Raw genomic sequence first — 22,004 nt, 5'->3', positions numbered from 1 at the left:
AGAAAATAGGTGCATTACATATTTTGTTCAGTTCTGTAGTTGTTTACAGCAGGAGAGTCATTCTGCCACCAGTTATTCTGTCATGGCTGGAACAGACATTGAGTCTGTTTTTAAAGTTAAAATTAATTTAACGCGTGAAAATACAGTCAGATACACTGAACATAAATTAAATTGAAGTGTACACGTTTGGAATTTTTTAAAGGGCCTTAGAAGGCAAAATGGATGAGAAAATGCTTTTAAAAGTATTAAGTGAATTTGAATGACTACAGCAATACTTTATTTAGCACAGCCACATAGTTATGATTCTTCATAGCACTGATCAGCCAGTATGACAGGTTTTCCTCTCATGTAAATAAATGCTTAGCTCCTTTACTGCACTTTCCTCCATTTTCATGGCATTTTCTAATCTCTTTATTTTGTTTACTCCACAAAGGTCCCTTTTAGTGCTATTATGCCTTATTATCTGAAGACGCTTTGATTATTTTACAAAGAATAAGCAATCATAGGTTACAGTGTGGGTTGCATTAAAATGCCAGTTTTACTGTGAGTCTAGCAAGTGAGTTCTCAGATTGAGGTAAATTATATGCCAGTCCTAGCGAAATCCACCATTAGAACAATTCTAAAGGATACAGAAACATAAAGTCATCAACCAATAAAGCCCTAATTGTATGTTGATTGATTTGAATAAATGATGTTGGGGATGCAATTCCATAGGGACCAAGCCAAGCTGACTGTGACAGCACTGATTCATTTAGCCCTGCTATTTCCTGGAATGCATTCACAGGGCTAAGCTTGGTACAACTGGACTATTATTCATGTATACCATACTCTGAAAAATATCATCTTCAATGTCTCTTAGACTTTTACTTCAAGTGTACTTAAGAGAGACATTACATCTTATGGGAATGATCACAATATTAAATTGTTACATACCTTATACAGATGATTTTTAAACATCATATGCCATGGTTGAAATGAATGATCTTGAGGTCTACCATTGGAAGAGAGTTCCAAGAACTGGAGAGTGATGACTGGGTGGTTGTCCTAATTTAGCAAGTAGTGAGACATGTACGTCCTCTTCCACAAATGTCACCTAAGATTTTCTTCCGTGCAAGAAGAAATCTCCATCTACAGCTCTGATTATCCACACGCTACAGAGAACAGAAAACATTATGGCAGGAAGCTCACTTTTCTCATATAGTCACTTAGGAGTCTCAACTAATTCCAAGGTTTCAGTAAGATGAAAGGGATCAAAACTACTGTTCCTTCAAGAGATACAGATATTACTAAACAATTTTCACTGAGACGTAGTTTGACACAGAAATCTTTGTCATTCAGCGGTGTAGAAGGTAAGCAACACGCAAACGAGTCTCCTCAGAGACTACGGAGGACATCTCAGTTGGGAATGACATTCAGTAGTATTCGATGAAAATCTGACTAGGATGACTTACCAAAATAGGGAATGGTCTTTCTCATGTAACCGAGGTACATAAAAAGGAAACCCAAGGTGGATTCAGCTGCTCCAGAAAGTATCCATGACTCGTAATAACGATGCTTATAAGAGAATTCCTGTGTTCTGTGAAGAGAAAAAACGTTTTTTTTTTTTTTAAGTGAAAGGATGTGTTTGCCAATCTGTAAAGCATTTAGAGAAGTGTTTAAAAACATGGATTAATGAGGGTTATATGAGTGTTCTGTGCAAGCTACTTTGACAACAGTGCTATTTCAGGAATGGACATGATAGCTCTTCTGTAACGCATTTAGAGAAGTGTTGAAAGACATTAATAATTAAAGAAGAAAAGTGTTCATGGCCCTAGGGTCTTTTCTCATATCAAAAGATGGCTACTCCACCTCCACAGATATCTGAGTTCTAGGCAGGAAGAAAGTGGAAAAATAAAGGGCAAAAGACAAAAGCCACCAAAGAAGCAAGGAGGCCTGTCCCTTTGATGCCACTTCCTCAGAAGCCTCTTCTCCCACACACAGAAACTTCTGAATGCATCTCATTGGCCAGAACTGTGTCACATCATCAACCCTAACAGCAAGCAAGGCTGAAAGATAAGTATTTAATCATGTTGGATTTGGTTATTAAGCGACGGGAGAGTAGCTATTGGGTAGGCAACTAGCAATGTCTGTCCTAGGGTCTTTTCGACATTTTTGCATTTCATTGGCTGTGTCTAATTTAATCTTATTTATCTCTGCAAGACCAATGGAAATCTTGAATTTTATTGACTCTCTATCTACTCCAAGTGAAATCTTGAATTGTATTGACTCCCTATCTACTTCAAGTTCCCAATGGGATATTACTCTGCCCCCTTACTTGGATATTAGAAAATGAAGATAAAGTAAGAGCTAAATATGTCACAAAACTTTATATTTAAATAAGTCTGGCAATTATTAATAATAAAAACAGGAGAGTACAAATTATTAATGATTTAATGATTATTAAAATAATACTATAGATTTTTTTAAACCATAGATTTTGTAGATTAGCCATAAGGCCATCTAAGCAAGGTAAGCATTAAGACAGTGGTTCAAAATTTATAGATGCCTTTTTTTTTATTTTTTGAGGAAGATGATCCCCAAGCTAACAGCCACCACTAATCCTCCTCTTTTCTTGCAGAGGAATATTGGCCCTGAGCTAACATCTGTGCCCATCTTCCTCTATTTCACATGTGACATGCCTGCCACTGCATGGCTTGATGAGGAGTGCGTAGGTCCATGCGTGGGATCTGAACCAGCAGACCCCGGACCGCCAAAGCAGAGAGCGGTGAACTTAACTGCTACGCCACAGGCCAGCCCCTATATACACATATTGAACAGAGTAAAACCTTAGACATGTGAGCAGAAGCAACAGTGGAATGAACACTATGTCTGTGAGCTCAATGTCACCATCCCAGGAATTAAAAACTCCATGACATAAACGATTAACAAGACTGCTCTGAAGGGAGCATGCCCAAGACTTTAACTAGACAAGAAGAAACCAACCTTGGCTGGATCCTCTGAGGAATCTCACCTGTGCTGCAGCAAATTATTTTTGGAAAGGATTCCTATGGGTGAGATAGACGAGAAATGCTGATTCCTGAGTTCATGGACGCCTACAGCTAACAGTTCAAGTTGATCAACAGCTATAGATCCTAGATTTTAAGCGACAGACACTGGATTATTATGCTACTCCTTTTTCTTACTCCACTGAGTGAAAAACAACTACTTGTCTAAGGTCTTTTTTCTGGGGAAATTTAAGTATTAAGCAACCAGGTAGCAAATTTTAAGCAATTAAAAATAAAATTACAGTTTGTGACATGATGGCACATGATGAGAAAAGTGTATTCTCAAAGAGTATCATCTAGCGCCATAAATCTATTGAAGTATTTCAGCTAAAGAGTTTGTTCAGGACAAGCATTGTTTAGGAATTCTTAAGGAAAACATTTGGAAATTGCGTAAAAAATTATTCTTGTCCAATTAAATAATGTTAAATCTGGACAATCATTTGTCCAGATCCTAAAATGAATCCAAACACATCCAGAGGACTTTAAATGGGACAGGTGGCTAAAATACAATAGTCTACTCTGCCTTATTTTTTTAATCTTCAAGGGAGTCTACAGTGAGAGATAGGGAACCCTTGATTTATTAACCACATATTAAAAGCTATGATTTAGTCATAGATGGAAAATATAAAAGATGAAAACTGTCTGCAGAAGGATGAGACCAATGAGAATCAACTTAATTCTCACTTTGATAGAAAATCTAGGCAAAATCCTGGAAAAACTCTTGATTTTGAAGCACCAGATATCTCTGAAAGCCACAGTGAGGGGTGAGGCTGAAAACAAGAGGTTGGGTGGATAATTTGCTTCAGAAGTTTGAAACGAGATCTTCTCCATCTTTCAGAAACTGCTTCTCCCTCGCCTAGGGGGGAATACATCAGGTTAATGTACAGAGAGTCTGAACAATGGAGCTATGGACCTAGGGACATCAAGCAAAATTGCAGGCCAATGTGTGGCCATATTCAAAGTAAAGGAAATCATGAAATCCTGCATTCTAAACAAAGAGACCCCATCCTAGGGTCCCTTACTGACAGCCAGACAAACCCCCAGGAAGGGGAATGGAGGCTTTGTCTCTGAAAACTAATCATCCCAAGAGAAAAGACATATAAATCCTAACATTTAAAGATCCCCCAATATGAGAGTCTACTTCTCACCCAATAACCCTGTATTGTGGTACGTAATGACGAGCCTCAGCCACACATGCTGGTGAGAGTCTCCCCAAATTCTAGCCACATCAGAATTAACTCTGATGACGTCAAATGGCTTTTTGGTGCTGCAGTCTCACATTAAAACTATCAACTTGGTATCTTTAGATATTCAAGGAAAGCCTCTAACATGAAAAACAGACTAAAAACAGAGAAAGGACTAAAGAAACTTTAAGGAAGAAATAAATTTCAAAAGTATAAGCAATCAATGACATCAGAGAGAGCATAAAAATACTGAATCGAGAAATAATCTCAGGTGTTCAGCCCCATGGCTGAGTGGTTAAGTTCGCACACTTCACTTCAGTGGCCCGGGGTTGTCAGTTCGGATCCTGGGCGCAGACCTACACACCACTGATCAAGCCATGCTGTGGCGGCATCCCACACGGAAGAACTAGAATGGCCTAGAATGAGGATATACAACTATGTCCTGGGGCTTTGGGGAGGGAAAAAAAGCATAGGAAGATTGGCGACAAATGTTAGCTCAGGGCCAATCTTCCTCACCAAAAAAAGCACACTTTAAAAAGAAAAAAAGAGAAAGAAAATCATATCAGGATGATACGAGAAAAGAAAATATGAGATCGATAAAATAAGAACTGCCAGAAATTACCACCTTTATAGCAGAAATTTTAAAAATTTAATAGAAGAGCTGGAAGGTAATGTCAAGCTAATCTCCTGGAAAATTAAACAAAAAGACAAAGAAATGGAAAATAAGAAAGAAATTATAAGAAAATCAGAAGACCATTTCAGGAGTTCCACAAAGAGAGAACAGATAAAACAAAGGGAAAAGAATTTTCAAAGAAACAATACAAGAAAATGATTTAGAACTGAAAAAACTAAGTGTCTGAGTTAAAAAATAAACAGTTAAGAAAGAAAAAACAATGAAAAAAGATTCATAAAGCACGATGTCATAAAATTTCAAAATAAAAGGATAGAGAAAGGATACTGAAAGCTTGTAGAGACAACAAGGTCATACACAAGGACTCACACTTCAGAATGAAATCACTCTCAGCAGCAGCAATACGAAAAATGGAAGACACTGGAGCAACACCTTCAAAATTCTAATGCAAATTTACTTCCGACTGATAATTCGTTACCTAGCCAAAATATCATATCAAATGGGAAGTCAAACTTGTCATGTTTAGCTACGTAAAGATGTAAGCTGTAAAAAAAAAGTTATGCAGATGTAAGAAGAGCTGTGTTTATTCACTTATCCATTCTTTTTTTTTTTTTTGCCTTTTCTATGCAGCTCAATGCATTTTTCTGCACAAAATTTATCTATATTTCCACTGTCTCAGAAGGAACAAATCTCCAATGCTTAACAGGCTTTAGGGAATACAATGGCAAGGGGAAGAGAGAGAGACAGACAGAGTTGAAATCAAAATTGCTAGTATGATAATTTCCCCGAACAAGATTTCTAAAATACCGTAGAAAAATAGAAGGAAAAAGGCATAGGCTCCAGGAAAATGCTGATGCAAACCAGGAATCAAGCAAAGGGAATCCTGTGTGATGGTAAATGAAAATCCTAGGATAACAGCTGTGCAGCAGGGCCAGAAAGCAACAGTCCAAACTGCAGCAAGAGGTTAGAAGGCTCCAGAAAGCACTTCTCAAAAAAGGATGGAGAAGGAGGACTGACATATTTAACAGGATAAAAGAAGTGTTCTTGACTCTGTTGGCCAGTATAGGGCTGAACGTGTACTAGGAAAGGAATAAAACAAAGAGATTGGCCCCCACAATTCTGGCCTCCTGGTACTTACACTTTTGTGTAATTCCCTCTCCTGGAGTTTGGGTGGGACTTGTAAACTGCTTCTTACCAACAGTGTATGGCAAAGAAGTTAGGATGTCACTCCTGTCATTACATTTTATAAGACTCTCTTATGCTAGGAATTTGATCTCCCTCTCCTGCTGGCCTCGAAGGAGCAACAGAAATAGAAATAAAAAACAGCAATGGAAAACATTAACCCTAGGGGAAAAAAAGTTGCACAAGAAAATAAATGTACAGTACACTATGTGGCTTAGCCATGAATAATATTTATGGGCATAATCATGTAAATTCTGACTGCCAACTCTACAAAAATTCTGAATTGAGAATGAGGGGAAAAGTATGGTAAAAGGAAGGTTTATAAGAAAACTCATTCTTCGTCTTCATGGTGGTAGTAATAGCAAAATCAATTTTTGCATTTCCATACACTGTGCCATTCTCAAGCACCAAGATACATTATTTCACACATTGATCAGCAGCTTTATTCACCAGCTTTCTGAGCAATCCTTCCTCCTGCCCTTTTCTCCGCCTTCTCATCCACCATCCCTGACACTATCTTAGCCATGCCAGTCCAGTTTGACTGTTCAGTTTGACTGTCACTCGCGTGACCCCTCCCATTTTTCTTAACTAAAAAGGCTGTGCATGGACATGCTGGGTGAAACCTTCTGAAAAGAACTAATCTCCCTAGTGAGAAGAAAAGGGTTTAGACCACAGGTAACACCAAGCCTCCTGGGTTATCTGAAAGAGAAATCAAAACGACTGCCTTTTACAGCCACTGGATAAGGCAGTGGGTTTTCCTTGAGGTAAAGACCTGCAAAGTTCCTCTCAGGGCAGCCAAACACAGTCGCAGCTGCTGAGGGTCTCCCCAAAATTCCAGCAGCATCAGAATTAACTCTGATGATGTCATTGAAGGCGGAGGGGAAGAGAGAGCTGACATCAAAGAAAGTCATAGGGACCCAGTGAACAGAGACACATTTTATAAAATATTTCTGAATTTTTGCATTTAAAGTGTTTTACTTTCACTGATTTAATTTTATTTTATGAAGTCTGAACACTTTATCAGTTTTATTTTTCATTTTCAAATGTGCCCAGAATTCATAGAATAAAATATTAAGCAAAATAAATATTGAAATGTTAGTATTGCCATTTTGCTTACGTAGTGTAATCAATACATAGCAGGGAGTCAAAAGATACTATCTAAAACTTTATAAGAAAGAAATAGCCACAGAAACACATTTCTATGGAGGTAAATACAAGAAGGATTTGAATATTACCTCTTTATTCTACAGAATATTGATGTCATATTTCTATATGATATAGACTCATATCGTTCTTTTAACATGCATTTTGAAGTTATAATAATTAGAACAATGTGATGTTGGCCTAGGAGTCAATAAACAGATTGATGCGCCACTGTAGAAACTCAAATCTTTTTACAAATAAAGTTTGTGATAAAGCAGACTTTTCAAAGGAGCTGGGAAAGAATTGGTTAAATGATTGGCATCCCGAGGTAGATACTCTTGTGCACAGATCATCACAGGCCTCATCTGCAAAACAAGACAACCCTCAGGATAGAAAATAAAATCGCATGTTTAGTAAATAGTGAGTACTGTTTTGGTGATCTTTAAATTCGCCATTACATTTTTCGTGAAGACAGCCTGCTAATAACACAAACATAAAACTTTCATCTCTCTCGGAAAATATAGTCTCTCCTGCCTTGAAAAGAAAAATACAGACTTCTCCAAACCTCTTCCAGCAGCTGTGCTTTGAGTCAGAGGTAAGAGTTGAGGTCCCATCTCTGCAAACCAACTTTGGAGCTTTGGGTAAACAATATAACCTTTGAAGCTTAGCTTCTCTATTTTAAAAATGGGGAGAATAACTGCTCATGAAAACAGGCTATCTAATTTAATTTCATGGCAACCTTGTGTGGACCTGCTTTGAAAACAATAAAGCACCTAAATGAGCAATTAGTATTAGAGTGATTATTGCTTAAAAGGACAAATTCACATAAAACCCTTAGGAGGAAAAAAATATTCCCAAGATCTGGAAAATATGTAAGGTCACTGTCCTTAATTAGAGTATATTGCACTTTTTTGTAGCTCTATTTTAGAAATAACACATTCCAAGAATGAATTACTATATTTTCCTGCTACGAAGTACCTGAACTCAACAATAAGACGAAAAACCCAATTAAAAAAATAGGCAAAAGATCTGAACAGACACTTCACCAAAGAAGATATACAGATGGCAAATAAGCATATGAAAAGATGCTCAACATCATATGTCATTAAGGAATTGCAAATTAAAACAACAATGAGATATCACTACACACACCAAAATCAAAACACAACACCAAATGCTGGTAAGATGCAGAGTAACAGGAGCTCTGATTCACTGCTGGTGGGAATGCAAAATGGTCCAGCCACTTTGCAAGACAGCTTGGCAGTTTCTTACATAACTAAACATACTCTTACCACACAATCCAGCAGTTGTGTTCCTTGGTATTTACTGAAGAGTTGAAAATTCGTGTCCACACAAAAAGCTGCTCATGAATGTTTATAACAGCTTTATTCTTAATTGCCAAAACTTGGAAATAATCAAGATGACCTTCAGTAAGTGAATGGGTAAATAAACGGTGTTACATTCAGACAATAGAATATTATTCTGCACTAAAAAGAAATGAACTAAAGCCATGAAAAGATATGTAGGAAACCTAAATGCATATTACCCAGTGAAATCAGCCAACTGAAAAGGCTGTCTATTCTATGATTACAATTCTATGATATTCTGGAAAAGGCAGAACTGTGGAGACAGTGAAAGGATCAATAGTTGCCAGGGATTGGAAGGAAGGGAGGGGGGAATAGACAGAGCACAGAGGACTTTTAGGGCAATGAAACTACTCTGTAGGACTCTATAATGGAGAATATGTGTCATTATACATTTGCCCAAACCCATAGAATGTACAACACCAAGAGTGAACTCTAATGTAAACTATGGACTTTGTGTAATAATGATGTGTCAACGTAGGTTCATCAAACACAGCAAATGTACCCCTCTGGAGCAAGATTTTGATAGTGAGGGAGGCTGGGTATATGTCGGGGCAGGGGGTATACGGGAAATCTCTGCATCTTCTGCTCAATTTTTCTGTGAACCTAAAAGTGCTCTAAAAAGTAAAATCTATTTTTAAAAAATACCTGATTTCCAAACAAATATGTATAGTTTCATCTGCTAGAAGCACATTTAAATAATAAAAATTAAAATTAAGCTGTAACATAGGATAGATAGTTGGTGATTTTTTTAGGGTAGATAGCTTTTTAAATAATGCTATATTTAGAATCCTAAACACATTTTGTTTTTAATTTATTCTTTGCAATGTTCAATATTAAAATAAACAAATCCTTATATGAATGTTGGAGGCCATAGAAACCATTTGAATAGAGATCATTGGTTTTATGTATTTAAATTAGTTCAATTCCAAAAATTCCATAATAATGACCTTAAAGGAGTGAAATTTGGGATGCTATCAACATTATTACCTGTTGAAATTAATTTCTGAAAAGCACATATCTTAAAGTTAAGCCAACCAGTTCACTTAAGAGTTTAAATTAATTGCCAAATCTTGGAAAGTTGGAGAAACGTAGACACATTTCGTACCAAGGAAAAATCCCTTTAAATAGTATATTAGGGGCCAGCCCCAAGGCATGGTGGTTAAGTTCAGCATGCTCTGCTTTGGCGGCCTCGGTTGGTGGGTTTGGATTCCAGGTGTGGACCTATATCATTTGTCAGCCATACTGTGGTAGTGACCCACATATCAAGGAAGATTGGCACAGATGTTACCTCAGGGCTAATCTTCCTCAGCAATAAATAAATAAATAAACAGTATATTAGTTGGGACATTTTCAATTTCAAATGACAGAATCCCAACTCCAACTAGTCTAAGGAAAATAAAAGGAGTTGGGAGATTTATACAGTTTCCTGAACAGAACAGATGGAGATCCAGATACTGGATTAGGTCTCCCGCTTCCTTCTTCCTATGCCCCCAACCTTGCTGCCTTCTTTCTCCCTCCGTTTTTCTCTTACTCCTTCTTTTGCTCTCCCCATCTTTCTTTATCGCTGTTTTTTTCCTCCTCATTTTTTCCAATTGAGCATTTGATGCTTCTAAGTAGTGGGAGATGGGCATGGCCTGCGGTTGACTCCAGGTGCACAAATCCTGGGTTAGCAACACCAGAGGAAGGAGAGAGCATTTATTTGCCAGAGCCTCTACATAAAATCCTAATCAAGTAACCCGATTGACCCCAGCTAGCATCATGTGCCCATTTCTAGCCCACAATCTGTGGGGCCTCTATCATAACCTCATTCGAACAGAAGGGAAAGCGACCCCAAATGAAGAGAGCTGAGAAGGGAAAAAAAAAAGTGGGAAGGGAAATTAGGAAGACAACAGTTTGATTCATATATTTAATTTGGTTAATTTTGATTACTATATTCAATAGAAAAAAATGCTGTTTTAAAGACGAAAGTCCCAGAACTAAAATGATAGTTTTACTTGGAAATCCAGAAAGGAGTTATATTTTAGGATAATCTGGAATCTGATCATGAAGATGTAGAACAAGTTAGCCAATCAGATGATGCTCCGTACTTTAGGAGAATTTTCTCGAAAACTAAATGTGGCTGATATTATCCTTTATTATTAACTATACTCTCCTATCAAGATGAGGTTCATTCTGCACCAGCCTGTTTAGGTTTAAAAAAAAAATTGTTTTTCACTTTTCAGGCTGTAAAGCTTTGACTGATTGGTTTCCAGGACAAATGACCATGGATTAGATTCCAAAGTATTAACAGTAAGTTGTATTAAAATGTTCTCCATAAAAATAAAATAAAACAAAATGGTTTTATCTTATTTCTGAGATGAAAGCTAACGTGAAATAGTAAATAATAATATTTAATATTTCATGGATAATTCAGGTTTTTAAAATCTTGTTTTCCACAATTGGATGTTTTGGAGGTGTGAAAGTTTGCCTAAATTAGTTAACATTCCTTGCCTTGTGTGACAATTCAAAACTCAACATTATGATAAATATTTGGACTTTAACAAAACCCTCATCTTTAGAGCAGCCATTTTCCGACTGAGTTCCCTGGAGTTTTTCTTTCATAGAAATGTTGATTGCAACAGGCTTCTTCTGATCGCGTCTGCTCTGTTCAACGAGATCCCAGGGAACAAGACAAGAGAAACTGTAAAGTAAAGTTAGCCTAAATTCAATTTCCCAAAGATTTGAAGACCAGTGCTCCTGAAAAATGCCTCCCAAATCCCAGTTCAGAACTCAGGAAAACAAGCTTGAAGACCTTGTTCCCTGTTCCATTTCCATATGCTTCCTCAGTAAAAGTGTAGCCTCAGATGGCTCAGTGGCATCTCAGGTTCCAACTATGCCACCTCTGGCCCAGCTCACAAATATCCATCAATCTCTTTCCCTTCTAATTTTCCTGCAGCTCATTAACCATTCACATATTTACATTGTAATTAGGTTTGGTAAACGGCTTGGTGGTGGGAGGAGACAGGAGATTTGAGAAGGCTAATGCTCCTCATTGTGTAGAGTCCTTTACAGTGCTTTTAGTCTCAATGGACTAAGACAGAAGACCAACTGCAACCAACTAGGGAGCACACACAGAGAGACTGACTTGACACGACTTGGCCATTCATAAACGGAATCAAATTCCACAGCTCTTGGGTCTGGGATTATAAATAACATCTGAAACGGGATTTTTCCAATATGAAAGACTATTTTGTCTCTAAGCCCTTAACCTTGACCTTGATCTCCTAGGCCCCCAGAGATTTGATTCATTTCTGGACACCTGATTGCCACTGTTAAATGCATTCTGTTCTCATCTGCCTGGTGGTTACCTGGATGCAACTCCTAGATCCTAGCCTGTGCCTGCATTTCTATATTTTGACTTTCTCTTTTTTTAATCTGACTTCAACCTAAAGATTTTCCTTGTATCTGTGTTTACTACTTTGATTCAGCACATTCGGGCTTCTGGTTTCTGTTCCCAGATATATCCCGTCTCTGGTGGGCTCTTGACTAAAACATCACTAATATTATAATGTGTTTGCCTTTCTTGAGGATATAGCAACTGATGGCAATAGGAAGAATATAGGGAGAAGGCATCTTTCAATTAAACATTCTCTGTAGAAAGTCCACAAATGATTCCAACATAGCTAGACCTTCACGAGTTGGTTGTATAAAGAGGTTGATTAATTATACCTAATTATTCATTTGTTTATTATCTAAAACATTTCCATTTCTTTATTTTTTCTAGTATCTACCTTTTTACCATTTCACTAAATCAAAACATTAACATTTCTTACACCAATACCTAAAATGAGATTTAGAATTTTGGAGTTTCTGTGATTTGTGAACCACTGTCAAATCAAGAGTCAGTACTCTCTGGAGAAATATTTAACATCTAGACATGTCCAAAATATTTAAATATTTTGTCATTCTAAAATTGAGGTTTTCAGAGGTGCAACAAGGTGAAAATGTAACTTTTTCTGAAGAGTAGTGGGGGGGGATCAATTTATTGATGCCAGTAGCTAAAACATTTCTCTAAACTAATGTGATTTCCTTTTGGATAATTTGTACATTACATTATCCATTCACCCAAGTTCATCCATCATGTGTGTTATTGTTTCTGGGTGTTATTATGTGAAATAACTGCTTCAGTGGATACTTAAAATTCAGTAGAATAATAATCAAAACAATTTCATCCTTGGCCATTTTAGCATTTCACTGCGCTGACAAGAATATACAGCATTGTAAAAAACTGAGGATACCATTTACACTTATGTTTTAACCTTATATCTTAAATCTATTCTTGTATCTTGAATCAGTTATTTCTTATAATTTAAGTTACTTGAGTATGGCTGCTTTGTTAGGCAGGATTTTTTCCAAGCTTCCTTTTTCAGTTGCTTTCCAAAGGTGCAAAAATAATCCTGTCACAACAGAGAAGAAGAGCTTATAAAGATGCTTTAAAAACCTTATCACCAGGAAACAGTGCACAGTGTATTGTATAATATAGTGTCTTAAAATACTTCTGCTTACCTCCTCATTGATGCTGCTACAATATTTACATAACACTGCTAACTAATTCTTCATTATGTAGGTTATTTATCCTTTCTCTTGGAGACTGTCTTCCCAGCATATTTAATATCATCGAATTGAGGCATTGTTTTTATTGGTACCTACTCTTTAGCTGTGGTGTATCTCTTCTCCGTTCTGAGGCTGCATTGGTGGGTCAAGATTCATGTTTACTGCTCCTTGGGGTAAGAAATGAAAGAGTAGGAGGAGGTCCGGGGCAGGACAGAGTCTTGGCTAGCCATCAAGGCAAGTTGTTTATGTCTTCAGGATGGGTTATTTCAGAACCAGAAAAAAATAAAAAAGGAAAAAATAAAATAAAGGAGCTGTTTTGGTTCAGAGGAATAGTTGTCCTGGGAGCAAAAAGTAAAAGTGGAAACTAATATTTTAGAAAATACTCCAGCAGAAAGACATTTTTAGTGCAAGATATCTCAGAGGCTAGAGAAAATTATTTGAAGCATTAAATATTTCCAAGTCTTTCTGTGGTGAATACATTTTTAAACCCTAGGCTAGATGTTTTTGTTAACATTTCATGTTGAAGATTTGATTCAAATCAGAAAAGAAAATCATATTTCTGTGTGACCGAGGAGCACTCCAGGGCAAATAGCATGTAGCGCACTGGGCTCTACCTAGTTTCAACCCGAAGGTCAATGCAGATGGACAAGGTCTTTGAGTTCGCTCTTTAGCACTTCAACAGTCTGTTAAGCCTGGTTTCCCGTTAATCTTCTTGCACATGTGTCCACCATTATAGCACAGTGCTTCGGGCAGACATCACCTAGCTTCCAACACAGTTGTCGCTCCCACTCCACAAATAAGTCACCTCATCAAGTCGCAACCAACAGCATCTTGGCCAGTACCCACACCCTGATCTCCTGAAGCTTAAATACACTGCTTCCCAAATACATTCTTCCTCCAGCAGCTGGGAAAGGAAATCTAGAGGTCACTTCCAAGCTAGATTTTTCCATATGATTTCTACCAATTCCCCAAGCAACCCCAAAGGTAGGTATTTACAGTTATAGAGTTGCTGAACAGCCTTAGATTTGCTAGAAAGAAAAAGAAAAAATTCCAGGTTAACATTTTTTTCCCTCAGCTGAAACGATAAGCATCTAAAATTTTAGAGGTTCTATAAAGCTGTGGATTTTTCTTTATGTACTAAACCCGGCTGTGTATATATAAAGTGGCCATACATCTTCCTTCTCACCAAGTAAGACAATAAAATCAGGATCATTCTGTCAAATAAATGCGGTAGTCCTTCCAAAACTAAACTCATACTGTAATTTAATGAGCAAATTAGACCTCTTAATGTACCCAAATAACTAAATATAAAAACCAGGTGATAAGGCTTTGAATGTATCTTACTAGAGTATAAAAACCTTACTGTTTCTTACAAAAATAAAAAACAAACAAGTATTTATTGACTAACTAGTAGAAACCTGACATTGATCTGCGGACTTTTGCAGTTGCCTCTCAATGATGCTACGAGTTGGCTTTTATCATCCTCTCAGACTGAGAAAAACAGCCTCACGGAGAACAAATGACTTCACAAGGTTACTCAACTCATAAATGAGCTCCAACTCCGTTCTCCTAACTGCAGCCCCAGTGTTATTTCCACTACTTGATGCTGCAACTCTTCATTTGAAAATTTAATCATAAAGAATACTACATCATTAATCTACGAACATGTTTTCGTTCTACCCTGTAAAACTTGCTGAGTACAAAATGCTGTCCTCTGCTAAACTGCATAACCTTGGGCAGAGCTGGGGTAAGTTTTGATCTGTTGAAATAGATCTGATTAAAAACCTAAAGCAAAAATACAGGACTAAGAATTTGAAAAGCAAAAGTACGTTTTCAAGCTCATGGTAAGTTCTGTTTTCAGCAAGAATGTTTTTAGATGATTTCTACTGGGAATTTTTCGAATTACTTATTACAATAAAAATACTGGATTGTGCTCAGTAATGATACATAAGCATATTTTAAACAATTTTGAGAGAATGAACGTGATTTAAAACTCTTTTCACTAATTTCTGCTTGATAGAGAGGACTTAGATGCATTAAGGAGATTTAATGAACTTAAGGCTAAAACTTAGAACAGAGCACTTTCTTTAAAGCTGAATTTTAACTCTCCTACAACACTAGCTTAAGAGTACATTAATGAGCTTTAAAAAAATCTGAGTAGATTTAATGTCTTTGGGGTTTTATATTTTGTCTATTCCTACTGCAGAAGAGTGTGTTGTCTCATATGAAATTTTGTTAAACTGTAGATAAAAAGTCATTTTTACGATCCTGTAAATAGTGCTACATATTATACTAAGTGTGTTTAGTAGGCGTTAAATATTAATCTTGACTTAGTTCCACAATTTACCTGTAATACATTAGTTTAACTTCTGGACCAAAGAATGGTAGGCCAAAGATACTATTTCACAATGGGAGACAACTGAACGACTACTATTCTGTTACAAAGGAAGTTAATGACAGCTAATATTTCAGAGGTGCGGCCATTTCATATACAGTGTATTCATCTCTGGAGCTTTAGATTCTTATGTGATTTAAGTCATAATATAAATAAAAGTACATTTTGTCCTTCCTCTATGATCCCCAGTGAGCATTAGTTGTCATTTTCTCTATGTTAAGCAACTTACCCTTATTTACAAAGAAAGATCAAGGTAAAAATAGAGAAAAAAAGGCAAACTTCCTATAGTATTTTTTTAAATATAGGGTTAATCATTTTCAATATCTATCAATTATTCTAAATCAGCAGGTATTTTATTTAATCACCACCTCCTTTTATTTTTTTCATTCTGTTAACTTGCTTCTTGGCTACCTGAGCTGATGTAAGTTTCAGGCCTTCTGAACACATTGGTTTTTCACTTATTTTTAGTTTAAAAATCCTCTTCAGCATTTTTGTATGCTAGCAACTTGGTTCAGATAGAGCCTGTATTCCCTACATAATCCAATAAAAATAGCTTACGTGTGTTTAAAGTCCTTTATGCATCTTAATATTCTTACTGATACGTTTGATCCCCCAAGTCCACAAGAATATTTGAAAAGTTTATGTGACTTACCCAAGTGCCATTCACTTAACCGCAGGCGTGACTCTAGAACTCTGTATTTCCCAATGGGAAGAACCCCAGTAAAAACATATGTAGTGACATCTAGAGAAAACTAAACAAGTAGAGTAAATCCTTGGAAACTGTGGGAAGACAAAACATGCACAAATGGCTTGGAATTAAGAAACTTTCCCAAGGGTGACTGTTGCCTTCCAGGAAACAAATTCCTGAAGAGTTTAAAGGCTGCCCTACTCTCATGGACAAACCAGTCTCTAAATTTTCTAAGCCTTGACTTCTTACCTCTATAAAGGCAATAACAGCTGCTATATCTAAATCCTCTTCAGTGTGCCTCCATTTTTGTTAGTCCAGATCCTCCTGAGCAATGTGGAATTCTGTGTAGTTTTTCGATTTCGTTACTATGATATAAATATTGTCGCTACACCATTTGGAATTTCATAGTCCCATTTCATTGGATAATGAACCAAATAAGTTCAATTTTAGAACTATAATCATAATCTGCATTATTGAAAAAGTACAAAATATGAAAAAAACAAAAACTTTCTAGTTGCTTTTATGATGGCGAAATTGTATTTCCATAGAGAATACAATTATTTTTTTCCTGAAGAAGATTCACCCTGAGCTAACATTCCTTACCATCTTCTATTTTTTAGTGTGTGGGTCACCAGCACAGCATGGCCACTGACAGAGCGATGTGGGTCAGTGCCCAGGAACCAAATCTGGGCCACCAAAGCAGAGTGTGCTAAACTTAACCACTAGGCCACTGGAGCTGGCCCAAGAATATAATCTCTTAAGTGAAGAAAACTTTGGATGAAGAGAGACATTCAGAAATAGATTGAAGTCACAGATTTTAAGGACAAAGCTACCTCTCTCTTTCTCTCATTTTCTCTTATTTTTCCATGACAACCTAGGAGCCCAGAATTAATGATCATAATTCACATTTCATAGCCACAATAATCATTGGACTGTGACAGGGACAAAAGGTTGTTGAATTCATCTATAAATGAGAACATGCACAAAAGAGAGAAGAAAGGGGTATAACGAACAACAAATATTTGAGTGGCTGAGAAGTATAAGAATGATTTTTTCAAAGGAGAATAACCAGAATCCAGCGAGATTTTAGCAAAAATGCTAAAGACACGCAAAATAGGGTTGCAACTTTCAGAGAAAATGAACATGTTGCTTCAGAGAAACATTTTTACAACACATGACAAAGAAAAAGTCACACCACTCAACTTTTATTTTATTTCCATCTTCTCTGTCAAGGATAGCAAAAATAATGTTGGTAAGAGGAAATTGAAGCCCAAGAACTGTGAGATTGTAAGAAAGCAATTCTTCCCCTAAATGACTTTACATCTTTTGTCCCAGATGAATTATATCCCAGGTTATAAAAGGAACTTTCAAGTAAAATTTCTATACCACTGAACTATTTCTTGAGGCATCATCATTAATCAGAAAGATAAGCAAAATACTAGAGAAGGGAAAAAACTGTTATAATTTTTTTTATTTAAAACTCAAAGGATTCCAGGGGCTGGCCCAATGGTCTAGTGGTTAAGTTTGAGTGCTCCACTTCAGCGGTCCAAGTCTTGTGGGATTAGGTCCCAGGCATGGACCTACATACCACTCATCAAGCCATGCTGTGATGGGGTCCCACATACAAAATAGAGGAAGGTTGACACAGATGTTTATTCAAGGCCAATCTTCCTCATCCAAAAAAAAAAACAAAAAACCCAAAACCAAAGGATTCTACGGGCCAGCCCTGTGGTGTACTGGTTAAGTTCAGCGCCCTCCACTTCAGTGGCCTGGGTACACAGGTTCAGATCCCAGGCACAGACCTACACCACTTGTCAGCCATGCTGTGGCAGTGACTCTCATACAAAACAGAGGACTGGCACAGATGTTAGCTCAGGGCAAATCTTCCTCACCAATAATAATAATAATAATAATAATAATACTCTGAGTGTAACTTTCTCCCAATTGAAGGGCATCATCAGATCCAAATGGGAAAGACAAAAGTTAGGCAAATGAGAAAGATTTCAATATCTTTGAAACTGTGTTAATCTAAAAGTAGTTTATGTTTCTCCAAAGGACATCAATTTGCTAGTAAACCAGAGGTCACAGAAACAACAGAAAAATAGCAACTGCTTTAGAGAAAAGACAAACATGCTCCCACACACACACACACACACACACACTCCATTGAATTAAGGAAACAAGGCTTCCTTTCTTTATCAGGAAATCGCCTCAAGATTCCCTTCGCTTCCTCTCCTCTGCTGGGCATAGTGGAAGTCTCCTTCTATTGCAGGCTGCCTTCTTGATGTGTATTAGTGTAGCTCACCATCTATGCTGTAGAGGTCTTTATCTTCCTATTTTTATAACCAACCTGGTGGAGTTTAACTTTCCATTATTTACATCTTTAGGAAAGACTAAAACGTACTTTACTTTCTCTTTCACGGATATACCTAGTGAGCTTGACACACCAGCTCTCCAGATGTATATGGATAGTCCCAAATGCAATTTAAGCTGGCAGCCAGAAAACACAATGAGGGAGATATTCAAAGAAGAATCACTCGGCAGGCATCTGAAGATACTAGATAGGAATTCAGGAAAAACTATGCTTATGGACATAGATTTAAGAATCATCTGCATTAAAGGTATAACTGAAGAATCAGAAGAGATAGATTTAATGTGGGAGGGAGTGTAGAGAGACCAAGCGAAGGGTCAAGACTGAATCTTAGAAAATGCCAATGTGGCCTGGATTTGGGGACCTGTTTGAGCCTCTCTACAGCTCAGCTCTTACACATTTCCACAGGTCTCTACTAGCTCCCTGTGTTCTTCATTTCCTTCTCTTTGCAGAGGCTCCCACAGACTCAACCTTCTCCACTTGTAGTTTCCACCATCCTTCCAGCTCTTGGGATTCTGTTCGTGTCAGCTGTGGGGTAGCACAGTCTCCCCAACTTTCTTGACTTCCTTGGAAAATAAGTGTGCAGGCTCTTTATCTTTTCTCCTCAGGGTCTTCCTGGTGACCACTATAGTAAACCGCTAACATACAGAGAAATACACACAATTGTACACACATGCCATAGGCACACATAAGGGACATCAAAAAACAAAACAAAACAAGAAACACAACTGTAGTGTTTTTAATCTCTCTTTCAACAGAGGGAGGTAAATGAATGCCTGATTGTCTTCACTTAGCCCTCCGCTTTCCTATGTCCTGGAGATGAGAGTCAATGACACCTTCCTTCTTGCCTCGTCCGTTGTCTTAACCCCTCTTTAGGAGACACCATTTAAGAAGTTTTCTTATACTTAGCACAGTATTTTTCAAACTCTTTTACCCATGACCTAGAGTAAGAAATACATTTTACATCATTGCCCAGGAAACACATAGCTGAATGTGTGTGTATGTGTTTGAAATAATTCCTATCCGTACTGCAGCAAATGATATCATTTTCCATTCCTTTTTTTACTGTTGGTTACTACCTACTAAACTAATCTCAGAGCCATCTATTGAACCTAGAGTAGACCCATGTTTTGAAAAATTCTGAGCCAGATACAGCAGTCATGCTGGAAGATAAAATACACGGAGAATGAAAGGTGTTCCCTTTGTCTCAAGGGGGTCATTTGCATTTCCCTTGACCTCCTGGCAAGCCTCATTCACAAGTCTTCTGCCCTGCTTAGCATTTGCCCATATTTACTCAAATTTCAGCCATTTCCCATATTTACCCATACTGTGTCTATGGGGAAAGGGTTGAATCTCTGGCAAAAGATATTCCTAATGACAAGGGCACAGGATGGGGTCACAGGATAATAGCACTTCCTTCATTTCTTTTCTCAAATGTCACTTTCTCTTTGAGGTGTTCCGTGGTCACCCCATCCAAAATCCAAACTTCTATAATGTATACGTCTCATTCCCCTTCAATACTTGTTTTTCCTTAGCAGTTGACACTAATAGTCTATATATTTAAGATACTTACCTTATTTATTATCTGTCTCTCCACTGTAATATTAACTCTAGAGGGACTGATGCAAAGAGTGAGGGTGTTTTTTTGGAGAAAAACTTACCAACAGAGGAACAGCAAAGCAAACATTTTTCCTGAGCTCTCTTCATCCCAGGAGAAGAGTGTGTAGGCCAGAAGAGTATGTGGCTAGACTGCATGCCCTATGGCAGACGTGCAGCTGAGAGGAAACTTACCCCTGCAGTGTGCCACACATTTATAGGGACAAAGAGAGAAAACAGCTTTGCATGTAAGAACGGAAACTTCTGATCAAGAAAGTAGCCTTCTAACCTTTTCTTAAAACCTATGAGGAGTAATTAAAGATTTTAAGGAAAAAGACATGATCAGGTTTGCCTTTTAGAAAGGATGCTTTATTACAGTGTGGAGAAGTTGGTCAGACTAACTAATACTAGCAGTTTCTCTTGTCACTCTCTCTACCTTCTGAGAAATTGGCTAAGGCCCTCTCTAGGTGAAGGACTGTGGCTGGTCAAGACCTCAATAAATCTTAGTTCAGGGAGAAACTTGGCTGCCTCAGCTGTAAAGAATCTGTGCTCAAGTGTTGCCCAACGCAGTCATTATGTGCAAAGCAGAGAGAACAGGGATTACAGTATGATGTTTTCTACTTTATTCCAATTTTTAAAATTATGCTGGATAAATCAAAAAAACCTCCTTTTCACCTTGTAAATCGAAGGAGCCTAATCAAAAATCTTTGCTAGCTGGTGTGATTTGTTCTTTACAAGATTGTAATAAAATATGCTTCCCCTCTACAAGGACTCTAAAGTATGAAAACATAGTTAAACCTTTTTCTTTTCTTATACGGATTAGGAATTTTCTTAGAACCTTGAATTTCTTGAATCTTCTCATTTCTGGATCAGCATTATTCAATACAGACATAATGTGAGACACAAGTTCCTCTGTAACTTAAAATTTCAGATGGTACACAAAAAAATAAAAAGAAGCAGGTGAAATTCATTTAATAATATATTTTATGCACCTTAATATATCTAAAATAGTGCCATTTCAACATGTAATCAGTATAAATAATTATTAAATGAAATATTTTGCATTATCTTTTTTTCATAATAGTCTTCAAAATCCAGTGTGCACTTTATACTTACAGTACATGTCAATTCAGAGGAGCCGCATGTCAAGTGCTCCATAGCCTCGTGTGGCTAGTGGTTACCATAGTGGACAGCACAGTTCTAGAACATTTTTGAAAGAAAACATTGACAAAATGAGGGCAGAGAAGGAATGTTTACTGAGTACCTACTGCCAGCCAGACCATACCAGTACTTTTACATTGATTTAAAATTTAATCCTCACAAAAGCAGGTGAGGTGGCTCTTACTATCTTCATATTTCAGATAAAAAACTGCTACTCAGAAGTTTAACAAACTTGTCAAAAGTCATCCAGCTAAGAAGTCTGTCTGGTCCCACGCTATCGTCTTCCACCCCCTCTTCTCTTTCTCAAAGCAGGCATCTTTACTAAATTTTTCATAATTAATAAATGTTTAAGCTATGTAAATATTATCAAATGTCTAAATTGCTAACTATTAAGGTATGGAAAGAAGAAACTGTCTTTATTTTCTTTACTATTTCAAAGGAGATGCATACACTGCCATCATATCACTAAAAAATGGAATTTTGGATCCACTGATTCGTATATTTCAAGACATGTTTTTCACATAGAGCAGAAATTTGGAATCTCTAAAATGATATCTAAAGCTGGAGCTTGTCAGCTTCTGTCATTTATCAAATCAGTCTTTTTACAAACTGAATTTCTTGGTCTTGATTGTGAAGGGCATATGAATAT

The 22,004-nt window shown here is 37.1% G+C and overlaps 1 long non-coding RNA gene across 3 annotated transcripts in view; it reads right to left on the bottom strand.

Annotated features, from left to right (window-relative positions):
• The window catches only part of LOC139084679 (uncharacterized), a 95,708-nt gene extending 74,314 nt beyond the window's left edge, over positions 1-21,394 (bottom strand). Inside the window, exons 1-4 of one of the 3 annotated variants that reach the window (XR_011542244.1) lie at positions 12,909-12,987; positions 8,477-8,609; positions 1,452-1,576; positions 934-1,151 (exon numbers count right to left, since the gene is read on the bottom strand). This is a non-coding gene — a long non-coding RNA (uncharacterized lncRNA). Of the gene's footprint in view, positions 1-933; positions 1,152-1,451; positions 1,577-8,476; positions 8,610-12,908; positions 12,988-21,310 lie in introns of those variants that run through there. The other 2 variants (XR_011542243.1, XR_011542245.1) reach the window with 2 other exon arrangements.
• Between the last annotated feature and the right edge of the window lie 610 nt (positions 21,395-22,004).

The sequence above is a fragment of the Equus przewalskii genome, chromosome 1 (assembly GCF_037783145.1).
Source record: "Equus przewalskii isolate Varuska chromosome 1, EquPr2, whole genome shotgun sequence".
In the NCBI taxonomy this organism is placed as follows: Eukaryota; Metazoa; Chordata; class Mammalia; order Perissodactyla; family Equidae; genus Equus; species Equus przewalskii.
The sequence above is the reverse complement of the archived record's forward strand: the minus strand, read 5'-3'. Positions and strand labels throughout refer to the sequence as shown.